Source organism: Marmota flaviventris, unplaced genomic scaffold (assembly GCF_047511675.1).
Source record: "Marmota flaviventris isolate mMarFla1 unplaced genomic scaffold, mMarFla1.hap1 Scaffold_49, whole genome shotgun sequence".
In the NCBI taxonomy this organism is placed as follows: Eukaryota; Metazoa; Chordata; class Mammalia; order Rodentia; family Sciuridae; genus Marmota; species Marmota flaviventris.
The window spans coordinates 1129705-1143626 of NW_027288305.1; positions in this window are offsets into that span (position 1 = coordinate 1129705).

The following is a 13922-nucleotide window of genomic DNA, read 5'->3' on the forward strand; positions in this document are numbered from 1 at the left end:
TTCTGATGTGGCAAATAAGGTGTGATTTTTGACCAAAAGCTTTGCCACAGTCTTTACATTTGTAGGGTTTCTCTCCAGTGTGAGTTCTGATGTGGCGAATAAGGTTTGATTTTTTACCAAAAGCTTTGCCACATTCTTTGCATTTGTAGGGCTTCTCTCCAGTGTGAGTTCTTCTGTGGCAAATAAGACCATTTTTTTTACTAAAATCTTTGCAACATTCTTTATATTCATAGGGCTTCTCTCCAGTATAAATTCTCTGGTGATGAAAAAGGCCTGATTTTTTATATGATTTCTGTTGTTCACTCTCACTTGTAGTTTTCCATATTTTCTTGTGTGGTAAATAGTCAAGATCACAACTTTCATATTTTGCACTTATCGCTTCATGTAATATATGTTTTAGGCCCTTTTCTGGTGAATATTCTTGGATATGATTAGGAGTCATGGCTGAAATAAACAAAAATTAATAAATAATAATACCTATTAGACTGGGATAAATATATTTTGCATACATGACATGAAATTAAGGTAAAATAAGTACATCAGGGGTATAGCAGATTAGTAAGTCCAAAGTCACCATAAATCCAAAAAATATATTAGTTCAATAAAAATGTACAGAAAAAATTACCTTGAGAATATTATTCAAATTCTTGTAGAGACCACAGTACCCAAGAGGAGTACATCATTAAGAAGAGTAATATAATAAAGTGTAGAAAAGTATCTTTAACACCCTTTTGTCCTTCACAAGATAGTATTGGGTTTTTAGGATATACCTACCAGCTACCTTCACTGTCAGTAGAATAAGAGAAATGTAAAACATATACAAACATTTCTGGGTTTTTCAAAGTGTGTCCAAAAAATGATTTTTGTCTACCATGACATAGAGACATGAAAATAACTAGTAGATTTTGAGTGATAATACCATAAATATGCAACAAGTGTAAAGAGGCAATGGACTCTTAAAAAGAAATATGAGCAAAAAAATTACTAAGAAATATACACATATGTCTATAAAATTTTTTGTAAAAACATTTTAAAAGACTATAAAAACCTTGCATAGCCTGTAGCCATAATATTTGGATGAATTCAACACATGACAATCAAGTATAATAAATTGATTTTTATATTTTTACATTCGTGTGATATGAGAATTTCCTTTATTGACAAATACAACTTTGTTTATTTATAAATATATCATGGCAATTTATACTATATATACAAGGTAAAATGACTAAATAGAATGAATTAACAATCATTATTTCATATAATTATCAATTTTGTTCTTACAACGTATTGTATTCCTTCTACTAGTATTTATGAAGAACATAATACACTCACTATGTGGTAAAATAAAACCCTTGACCCTATTATGCTCAATAAGATAAAAATATGGAGACTTTTACTATAATATCAACCCTACACAAAACACAGTGCCTGGTGACAAAATTTTGCTCACTAAATTTCTGACTTCCACATGTGAATCAAATGTTCCTACAACTTAATATCTGCATGCCAACTTTCACTTAATTCAAAGTCCTGCATATATTTCTTATAACACTTTAAGAGACAAAATATTTTATAACTAAATAATAATAGTATATAAGTACATATTTTTAAACATTTGACATTGATGGGCACACACATTTAGTCCCTAGCTTTAGTACTGAGAAAAATTTTGGCACTAAACACAAAAGCAGAGGTATCTCTTCAATTTTCTGATTTAATTGTTCATGGATACATATTTAGTACTGGCAATTCTGGATCTTTACGTCATCCAACTTTTAATGTTTCATGTGTAATGCTTGAGATTACCCCAAAAATTCTATATCACGAACTACAACACAAGTCTTTTTAAAATTGTTTGAGCCATGCTGTTTCTAAATATCTGTGACTTCTCTCAAACAAGACGTACTTTTGCATGCCCTCCTAATTAGCAAATATTACAAGGTTGCAGCACTGTTGTTGCCTATTTTTATTTATTTAAAAGTTTTTATACTTTTTTCCCAACAATGGAGTATATAATCTACTGATGGCTCTTTTAATGAACAAATAAAAAATAGCACAGCAAATATAAACAAAGAGAAGCATGGCTAAATCCAAGTGACAAAAAAACAAAAATAAAACATTAAGAATTTAACATTAGGATACTGACAGTTTTGAATTACTCAAAGAACACTAAATAACTATTTAAAAAAGTTTAGATAATGAAATTGAAAAATATTAACATCAATGGGCACAATGTTTAAGTGAATATTTTTTTAAGAAAAAATTAGAGGAGCATTCCTAGTGTGCAAATCCAAAATTCAACAAATATGGTAGAGGCTTATCAAGCAGTACCAAGTTTAAGACAAGTCTAAACAACTTGTAAAATTCTGTAAAAATTAAAAATCTATAGGATATATAAAGAGAAGTGGGATATATATATATATATATATATATATATATATATATATATATATATATATATATATATATAATGAAGTGTGAAAAGAATCCAAGCATGCCACAATAAAAAACAATGATCCAGAAATTAAATCACTAATCAAAATTAAAAAAAAAATATTTAAAAATTACAAAGTAGAAGTATAATGATTTATTCACTTCAAAATATTTATGATTACTAATGCATTATTGCAAAACACAAAACAAAAGAAAAAATTTAATAACAGAATTGAATCTACAATAGAAAACGTGAAGTAAGTTCCATCAGAGAGCATGGAAAGAAACCAAGCATGATCTGCTCCTAGAGTCCCTATTTGTTTAAATATGGATAATGCTCCAGCCTTTACATCTCATCCTTTTGCACAATTTTTAATCAGTGAGATATAGTTTTAAATCATGAAATTTCTCATAATTGTTTGGATGAGCTTTTGTTGAGTGCACAAATTGTATCTTAATACTTGCCTTTTAAAACAGAAACAAAGATCTAGCCTCTATTATATTAATATGCATTAAATATTGTTTTATTTACAGTTAATGTACTCAATATACAACATAAAGTTAATACTCAAAATTGGTCATCTGCATTGAATAGATATTTTATTCTCAAACAGCCATTACCAATAAAATTATGTAATATATGAGGTTCCACCTGACCAGCATGAGAAGCTCCTATGGCTTTGCTCACGTGGGGGAAAAGCATAGACTGCTATACTAATGCTAACATGTCCTGTTTGGAATCTAGCTTCATGCTTGAAAAATAGCAATTACAAATGTACATCGGTGACTTCACAAGCTGATTTCTAAGTTTCATTTAACCCTGGAAGATAAGAGTTCATCCTCAAAAGAAGAGAAACATTAAAAGAGGACCCCAAGTTACTTAAATTCTAGTTACTTGTTGAGATATAAAACCATTAACAGCCTCAGCTCAACAGGTGTTGGCTAAAATGGGGTAGAATGTACTCTAGATAACTTTGTTACTGCTTTGATTGCGAAACTCACAGAAAACTCTGTAAATGCTTTGGTCTTGTACCCCAGCTCTGGGAAATTCAGTACTGCCAGATCCTGGACTTCAAGAACCCATTACAATATCTTGACTCACTTGCATAAAATTGTTATACACCTGGAAAAATATCTTATGGTATTCATTGTTGTCTTAGCAGAATAATGTGTCTTTACCATCCACATAGTATTTAATAGGTCAAAATCCTGTGCAATTTATTCATAAAAGATCTATTCCTCTTGATAAAAACTGTGATGATTCAGTGAAGCTTCTCTCTAAGGCAGAATTTAACGTTTTGACATTCTCCTTGCTGAGTTTACCTGGACTAGCTCTATGGGCTTATAAAACTACTATGAAACTCGCCTATGCTATCATAAACAGTACTAGTCATGCCTCCATGGATGTAAATAGGCTTAATGAAGAACAAAAACAACATTGTCAAGCCATACTTGAAAATTATGCTGCAATTGATTGTCTGTTATTGTTACATCATAAAGGATATCAGAAGTTTAATACCACGTGTTCCTTCAATTTAAGTTATAATAGTAATTTTATTTCAAAAAACTTAGATTACCTTAAAGATATCATTAATAGGGTTCAACAAGATGATGGATTTTGGACTTGTTGAAATGGTTAACTTCATGTTTACTCAATTTCATCTGGGTCAAAAATATTCATAGGTGGATGTTTACTGATGTTGGAACTTGCTGTTGTCTATGCATGTCCTATTTTTTTGCCCCCACCAGCATTAAGGAGATAAGTAATATTATTTATTCAAAAGGCCTTAAAAATAGGGGAAGTATTAGGTATTCTGATCTTGGAATAGACAGGAAAGTGTGGGGGAAATTGTAACTGGCACCCTGAGTCCCACAATTGTAATGCCCAGCAGTTTCTCCCTGAAGATATTAAGACAACTCTACAGGTGCACTATCTAGTTTCTGTGGTAATGTCCTTAGGGAGAAGGGGTTCTATATTTGTATTAATTGTACCTAATCTTGGTTAGCTAGCACATGGGGTTAAAGAAACACTGGGTTAGAATGTAGTCATGGTATCAGAAGCTATGTAATTCTGGGGGATTATATGTGCAGCTGTTAAGAGGGGTGGCCAGATTTTTTTTTCTTTTTTTCCTTTTCACTGTGTGTGTGTGTTTCTCTCTTCTGTTTGCTCCTTTAAAGGTTTCCTCACAAGAAGATTTGAAACAGATCATGCTGGCCCTCACAACAAAAGGTAAGTTTTGATGGTTAATCTGAATAAACTGGGACATCACTAAAGAAGAAAACAGAGAACAACAAGGAATTTGAAAATGTGATAAATATAGGGCAGTATGTGTTCAATGATTACAATCAAAATAAATAAACCTAAGCTTCTGAAAATTTCTTCTGCTGGGTAACTACTCTTTCAACATTTATTAGTTTGGTTTTCTTCTTGACATTTGAATGACTCAACTGTGTCCGCTGCTATGTGTAGTCTACAATAGTTATTATACTAGGTACTACTTATCTAAAGTGAAGGATGTGTAACACACAAATAAAGAGACAGATTAAAGAGTAAAATTATATAAAGATATATATATATATATATATATATATATATATATATATATATATATATATATAGAGAGAGAGAGAGAGAGAGAGAGAGAGAGAGAGAGTAAAATATCTGTACTAAAATTGCCCTTTTTTTAAACACAAATCTGAAACTCATTTTTATAGAGAAGTTCCCAGAAGATACTCTGCAAGAGAAGTAAATTAAATAATAATTAGTAATTAATAATTTTAAAGGGAAGTTAAACTTACCCAGGAAAGCCAAGTTTCTATAGTTTTCTAGCATCACATCTCTATATAAATTTTTCTGAGCAGGCTGAAGACATTCCCACTCCTCTTCAGTAAAATCAATGGCTATATCCATAAATGTTAACAGTTCCTAAAATAAGAATAGGTAAATAAATAACACATTGACTACAGGAATATTTGCACAGTCTGTAATGTAAATGCAGTTGAAATTAGAGTTAGTAGACTATCATGTAGGTAGTGTTTTGGAACACAATTATACTATTATCTACTTCTGCAGAAAAAGTGATTTAAGTTCAAAAAAGTGTACATACTCCACATTTATGAAACACAATATAAAACTCAGGCATTATCACAAAAATATATATTTTGTAATTTTTTATTTCTTGATCTAAATTATACATATTTTTCAGATGAGAAAATCATGGTAATTAAGAAAGGGAATTTTCAAATTTTAATTGTACAACCACTAATCAGAAATTTACTAATGTGTAGAATCTTATATGTTATTTCTCTGATAGTGCTGGCTATTCTGAATGTGTAGTGAGATCTCTAGTAAGAGAAATTTTGTAATGCAACAAGGTAGGCAGAGCACTTAATGGAAATATTTAATAGTTTATTTAAGTTCAAACATTTTATGGTTTTTATGTATGTTATTAATATAAAAAATAGCAACGACAATCCTGTTTGAATTTTCTTTTTATAAATTTAACATTTTTAACATACAAAATTATATATATATATATATGTATATATATATATATATATATATATATATATATATACACAAACTTTGATCGATGTGTATATTGTATGATATTTATAATAGAATATACATATAGCTCTTCAAACAAATATAATTTGTTTTTTTTTTTTTTTATTTTATTGGTTCTTTCTAGTTCTACCTGACAGTAAATTGATTTTTATGGTATTATGCAAGCATGGGATATATCTTATCCTAATTAAAATCCTGTTCTTGTTGGTGGCTACAATGGTAGGATTCACTTACAGATATATATATTTTATATTTCTATCCTTGTCCCTTTTATTTATTTATTTATTTACTTACTTATTTACTTATTTATTTTTGTTTACCATTGTGCAATCTACTGATCTTATTTTCTTACCCTTCCCCACTTTATAAGATTTAGATTTCACATATCAGCAATAACTTTTAATATTTGGTTTTAAAGGAATGGTTTGTTTTACTTAGCATAAAATCTCCAGATTCATCCATTTCCTGGCAAATGTCATAAAGTCATTCTTCTTTATGGCCGATTCATAGTTTATTGTGTACATAAGCAACATTTTTTATCCTGTCATCATTGAATGGACCCATTCATCATTGAATGGTTGGTTTTATAGCTTAGCTATTGTGAATTGTGCTGCTATAAATATTAATGTGGCTGTGTCAATGTAGTATGCTGATTTTATGTCCTTTGGGCATATACAGTGCCGTAAAAAACTGGGTAAAATTGTGGTTCCATTTCTTTAACAATGTCCATACAGTTTATTATGTTTCACTTAGACCTCCATACAGCTGGAAAAATTGGAATTCATCTGTACCTGAGGTGAAAATAAAACATACACAAAAAATTATTAAGCCATAAAATGACTAGAATTTATTATCAAATCATACATCCCAATAAAAAGTAAAATTCAAAAACTAAAAGTAAAGAAAGTCTTAAGCAAAAGAGCAAAATTAGAAGCTATTAAAGATAAACATAACACAGAGATACCAGTATCAATGTTGGTGCTTTTAAAAAGCAAATGAGCCCAGTCTAGTGATGGACAACTGTAGTTCCAGTGACTGAGGAGGATAAGAAAAAAAGATCATAAATTCTAAGACAATATTATATATAATATTGTCTTATATATATTGTATTGAGCAACTTAGTGAGGCACTTAGCAACTCAGTAATACTCTGTCTCTAAATAAAATATAAAAAAAGGACTGAGGATGTGGCTTTATTGTTAAGCACCCCTGGGTTCAATCTTCAGTACAATTTTTTTTTAAAGCAGATACAATTAAAAAAGCACTAGCAAATTTGAAAATTCAATGAATAAAAATTATATCAATAATACAGTATATAATTGCAAATATAGGCATATATAATGATTTCTCACTTTATGGAAATACACTCTGGAAAATTTATCCTAAGAATCTTCTGCAATTTTCCCATACTCTGAGTGTAATGACAGAATCTAGATGGTACAGACTAGTACATGGCTAAGATATTTGCTAGATCCATGGTTGTACATAAAGTCTACTGCTGACCAAAATACCATGATGCCACATGATTGATGTTATGAAGTAAAATCAATCAGGGTAAACCTCATAATAAAATAAATGGTGGAACTACAGAAAACATCAACAACAAAACTCTTAAAACATGCCAGGATATTGGGAAAAGACTGCAATAATAAAATGCTATTTTATCCCTTCACTCATAAAACATAACAACATATTTTGACACATTAAATGCTGAATATAAGTTATTAATAAATAATACTGAAATATACAAGAAAGTACAAAGCTCAAAAGTTTACATACAAAATGTAGGGTTCATATGGTGGTGCACACCTGATATATCTACTATTCTGGAGTCTAAGGCATGAAGTTCAAAATTTAAGGCCAACTGAAGAAATTGAGCAAACCCCATCTGGAAATAAAATTTAAAACAGTGCTGAGAATATGCTCAGCATTAAGACCCTTTGGTTGAATCCCTAATTTCACAAAAGAAAAAAAAATAGTTTTTTTTTTTCAAAATTATACAATATAATAGACTTAAACTTATGAATTACAAAATATTAATACAAAAAAATCTATTCATCAAATGATTACATTAAAAGCTGCAAAACTGACAAGTTAAAAATAAACCCTAATTTCCTCACATATAATCAAACACTTATAAGAAGAAGAAATACAACAGAATGCATAAAATAAAATTCTTGAAGAGTCACTTTAAAAAGGATATATCTAACTTTTCAATAATCATAAAAACTCAAAACCTTTAGAAGTTAGGTAACATTGAATAAAATCACATCATATAAATGAATTAAATAGTATTGATGAATATGTGGAATAAATGCATTCACAAAAAAGAAAATAATAATTTAAGCTTTTATTATCCATTTGTAGAAACTGTTTTGTAATCATATGTGTATGATACACCCACAGAGGAAACAGAGACTAAAATTACAGCAACTGTTCATGAGAATATATCCACATTCTTCCAGAGTTGAAACCAAGGGGCATGGCTAAAGAGGAAGAAATAATTATTAAATTTTTTAAAATGTAAATTCTATGAGCTAGAATTTTTGTTGATGTATTATATCCAGTTTGACAAATACTATAAAATACCATGTATGCTTTATGCTGATGTCAAATGAATGTTACATTTCATATGCAAGTATGTTTATGAAAGGAGTATGCAGTATGAGAAAATAAAAATACAGAAAAGAACATAAAAGACTCAAATATTCAACATATTTACAAAGGATAGAACTATAATAAAAATGATCATTTTTCCCAAGGTACCCTTTAATAATAACTGGTCATAATTTTACCATTCTTTGCTTTTTGTGAAAGAAGAAATCAAAGCAAAAACTTCTAAAATTTTCCTGGAAAGATGAATGTATATAAAATTAGACAAGTACTCTCTAACATGTAAGAACAAATGTACTAGTGATCATTACCTGACACTAATGCATGTTATAATATTACAACAGTGTAGTAATTTTAAGATAAAAAAATCACAATACAGAAAACTACATAGAGCAGTTCATATGTATGCAAATATCTTTTTATTGTTAATTATTATAAGTATATAAATCAAAATATATCAATAAAATATTTAATGTTAATGAATGCTACAATCCAACCTCAAGGTATATGTTAGAAAAAAAGGCATAGATTACAAAAGCGACTTGTGTGCAGCTTGTGTGTGACACTGGAATTATACACAAGCATCCACCAAAGAGCAGATATAAAGAGAGATAATTTTAAAAAATAAAATAAAAATAAATAAAAGCAGAATATAAGCCTACCTCCATTTATGGATTACACCAAATAAATATATACTCCTGTTTTGAGTCCTTCTAAAAACTGTAAAGGAATTAGAGGCACACAAATTGGAAAACTGAAAAAAAAAAAAAATATCGACCAAGAGGAGATAAGTAGAATGCACTTGAAGATTTTTCTGATTTGAGCAATATGCAAAATTACTGGAACAAAATGCCCAAATCCAGTGTTAATATAAATAAACGAAGATTGATTTGTGTTTGAAATATATTATTTAACTCTAAATTGCCTGTAGTTTAAATGCTAATTTATCTGTACACACAAAGGAAGGAATAAGATATACATGAGTATTTACTCCAGGGGGGAAAAATAAGTGGTTTTCTATGGCCATGCAAGATCTATGGGCTTTATTCCATTAGGCCAGAGTGGAAGAGATGCTAAATCTTAAGGTAATCCCTTAATTCCTTAGAGGGGATTTGCCAACATTCTCTAAAAATGCAAATAGCTGTTGCTGACAGTTGAACTTTTATCTAGACAGCACCAAAAAATTAACAGGGAAATACAGACCACCACTGAAAGCCAAAGTGGCAGTTTAGCACTTCCTGATCTCTCTCACCCAGCTCACTTTACAATAACACCAGACCTAACCAATTCTTTCTGTAAGTAATTTGTCCCGATAATAACTTTTTCCATTCAATGGACTACATCTGAAACCTCAAACATTGAAAGCACTGGTAAGTAACTGTGCAGGTGCAAATGTACCTAGATCAAAAAGGAGTGTTCTCACATTGGTGTGAAAGCATTGTAATGGTATAAAATCTCGAATATTAGTGAAGAAAAAATGGTTACAATCACAGATCCCTCTTTATTTCTAAAATAGGTGCACATCATTTTTTTTTTCCAGTGAGCATAAGGCACCCTGGAATCTTAAAAGCTTGCATCAGAATTTTAGTGCACCATCCAACTATATGATCTTCTGTATGAGCACAGCTGATAGAATGGCTACTCTCAAAATGTGGAATAGTAAGTAGTACTTCAATTATATGAATATGGAAGAAAGACACACTGTGCTAGACTATAAAATTAGTGAAGACATTTTTTAAAAATGGAAGTTGAGAGTTCTCTCAGTTATTTATTTGAGAAACTAAGCTCTCTACATTTATATTGCTCTTGAACAAGAAAAGCCCCAAGTACTGGTCTGGACTTATGAGAGGCATTAGATGTGCCAGCTGAGGGATCCTCATATTACATAGTTCTGAAACACAGTTCCAGGAGAATACCAGAGTAGGGAATGAGAATGCTCTCATATACATTCCACAAAAGGAAATCTGAGCATAAAGACACTCTGACAGGTTGTCTGCCTTTGGAGACACAAAGGAAGAATAGAAACACATGATTTTTCCAAGATAAAGTGATTCTTCTTTACTTTTCAATCATGTAAAATGCTCATAAACAACAACAAAAAATTTTGCTTTTGATATTTTTCTATGGTACTGGGGATTTGAAACAGCAGCATGTTAATTCTGGGCTACATACCCAGCCATGTTTTCAAATTTTGAGACAGGTTTTTCTAATTGTCTAATTAGTATACCTAAGTTCCTGATGTTTACCTGGAAATTGCAATCTTACTGACTTAGCCACTTGAGTCTCTGGAATTAATATGCATGAATCATTGCATCCAGAGAGAAAAAAATACTTTAAAATCTCATCCAGTTTTTGGTATAACAATTGAAAATACCATGTTCATTTGAAATGTAATATGGGTAAAGTAACTGATAATACTGCAAAAAAGTAACTGATAATACTGGGAAAGTGAGAAGTTGTCATTGAACAGGAAGCTAAAATTTTATGTATAAATACAACTCAAAATACTGGAGCATAAATTTAAAATCACACTCAGCAACTGTTTGAAGATAAAAAAAAATTAAAATTACCAGGTATGTAGCTAAGTGGTACAGTACCTCTGGCTCAATCCACAATACCACAATCTCCAAAAAAAAGGAGAATGAATTCAGGAAGAAAGAAAAACTGAGATATCTATAGAGTATCTCACCCCACTCCTAGAAGAAAAAATACATGGAGTTGTGATTGGGATGATCTCCTCACTCCAGAATCCACAACACAATCTGAGAAGATTCGGAAATATTGCCACAAATGTTCTCACATAGAATTTAAGGTAGGGGCTGAAGATATTCTATAGGATACTATAGAACTTCCAGTGTCTACTGTTAATATATGGTCCAGTTGACTGGCCAGTGGAAATTCATGGCTGACCTTTCTCAGGAGAAGACACAGGATTGCAGAAACTAAAGATTACACCAGGGATTCTAGCCAACCATAGCCAGTTCCCACCATAGTGAGTGCAGCCAGTTTCAACCAGACTCACCATCCAGTCTCAGGATTTCACTGCACACTCATCATTTACTGTATTTTTAGGAACCACATGTCCTCTCTATAAATCACAAAGTACATATACAGGAGAAAAAATAAGGTTCACTGAACATAAGTGAGGAAGCCTAGAAATGGATACCCACTCTGGCAGACTTCACACCAGATGGTCACAACTTGCTTCTCTTTACTGAATATGTGTACATTTGACAATGCTTATATAAGGGGTCCCGATTAGACACAACTTATGTCTTCATGTGCTCAATCTGAGCCTAGTGAGTTTTTTTGAGAGTCAGGAGATAACCTCAAATCCAGAAATAAATGATGTCCAATTGTAGGGTCTTGTCTGTACATTTATTTGTTTATTTATTTTTCTTTTGAGGCTCTGGGAATTGAAATCCAGATCCTCAGGCTGCAGTGAAATTAAGGCAAGGTATCCTTGGAGAATTAAAATCCAGCCAACCCAGACAAGCATTTGCATTTAAACTTGCATATGAGGCCTTTTGAATTTGAAGATTATATATGTAAATATATTATTTATTGATGGAAATAATACAGTGAAAATCTTGTAAAATTTCAGTTAACTTCTCTTGTATGGAAACAGAGTGAACATTAAAATTATATGAGGTGGAAAGATAATTATTTTTTAGAATTCATATAAAAATAGTAAAAATTGAATTTTATAGTATAACCCATAATTTCCACTATGTGAAAATTACCATTGTGAATTTAAAATATTACTAATAAAGTATATGTATTTTTGGAACAGCACCCTCAAAACTATGTCAAGATTCCAGAAAATCTCAGTTCACAGAACCATATTTGAGAGTTATGCTTGTCCTAAGTTCAGGAAGATGAAGGACATGATCACTTCTTTTATGCTACAGGTGAAAGATACATTTTTTTTTTTTTACCAATATTTCTTTTGACATATAAAAAACTAGAGAGAAACTGCCCTGAGTGAGGGCAAGGAGATTTAACCAGAAAGTGTATGGTGTGTGTGTGTGTGTGTGTGTGTGTGTGTGTGTATGTGTGTAATAATAATAATAATAATAATATATATATTTTTATTATTATTACACACAATAATATATATATATATATATATATATATATATATATATATATATATATATATATATATATATATATATATTTCCACAGATCCAAAGTTTTGAGTATATTATTTAAATTGATTAATGGTATATTCCTTATTTTATGTCATGGCCTTTGACCTAGTGGCCTGTCTATAACATTTTCTTTTTCTTCCTAGGATGAAAGCCCCTTAAGAAAGTGGGCTTGAAATGAAGATGAATTGTGTTGCTATCATAAGGTCATACACCTGTAATCCCAAGTAGGGGATTTGAAATTTTGCTTCTTTAAGAATAGTACTAAAGCACAAGAAATAGAAAAAAGAATCACTAGATGAGATGAATTCAAACTGAAAAGATTCTTCTCAGCAAAGGAAACACTCAGTGAGGCAAAAAGTGATACCAGAGAATAGGAGCAAATTTTTACCTCATGCACATCAAATACAAACCTAATTTCCAGGATATATAAAGAAGTTAAAAAACTTAATAACAGAAAACAAATTTCCAAATCCTTAAATGAAATGGGCTAAGGAACTGAAGAGACACACTTATTAGAATATAAACAATCAATCAATAAATAAAAAAGTGTTCAACATCTCTAGTAATTAAAGAATTGCAAATCAAAACTACTCCAAAATGTAATCTTATTCCAATCAGAATTGCAATTATTAAAAATACAAGCAAAAATATATGTTGGTGAGGATATGAGGAAAAAGGCCCACTGTTACACTGTTGGTAGGACTCTAAATTGGTGACACCAATCTGGAAAAGAATAAGGAGATTACTTAGAAAACTTGGAAAGAAACCAAAATTTAACCAGCTATCCCACTCCTCAGACCAACAACAAGCTAAAACAAGAGCTAAAAACAGCATAATACAGAGGCATATCCACATCAATGTTCAGAGCAAAACAATTCACAATAGGTAAACTATAGAACCAATCTATATGTTCTTCCCTAGATGAATGGATAAAAAAATATGGTCTATTTACACAGTGGAATATTACTGAGCATTAAAAGAAAATAAAATTATGGAATTGGGAAGTAAATGCATGGAGTTAGAGAATATCATGTTAAGGCAAGTAATTCAATCCTCCTAAACCAAAGACAATAATGTTTTCTCTGCTAAGTGGATGGTGATCCACAATGAGGGAAGTGGAAGGTAGCATGGAAGAAATGAAGAAACTTTGAA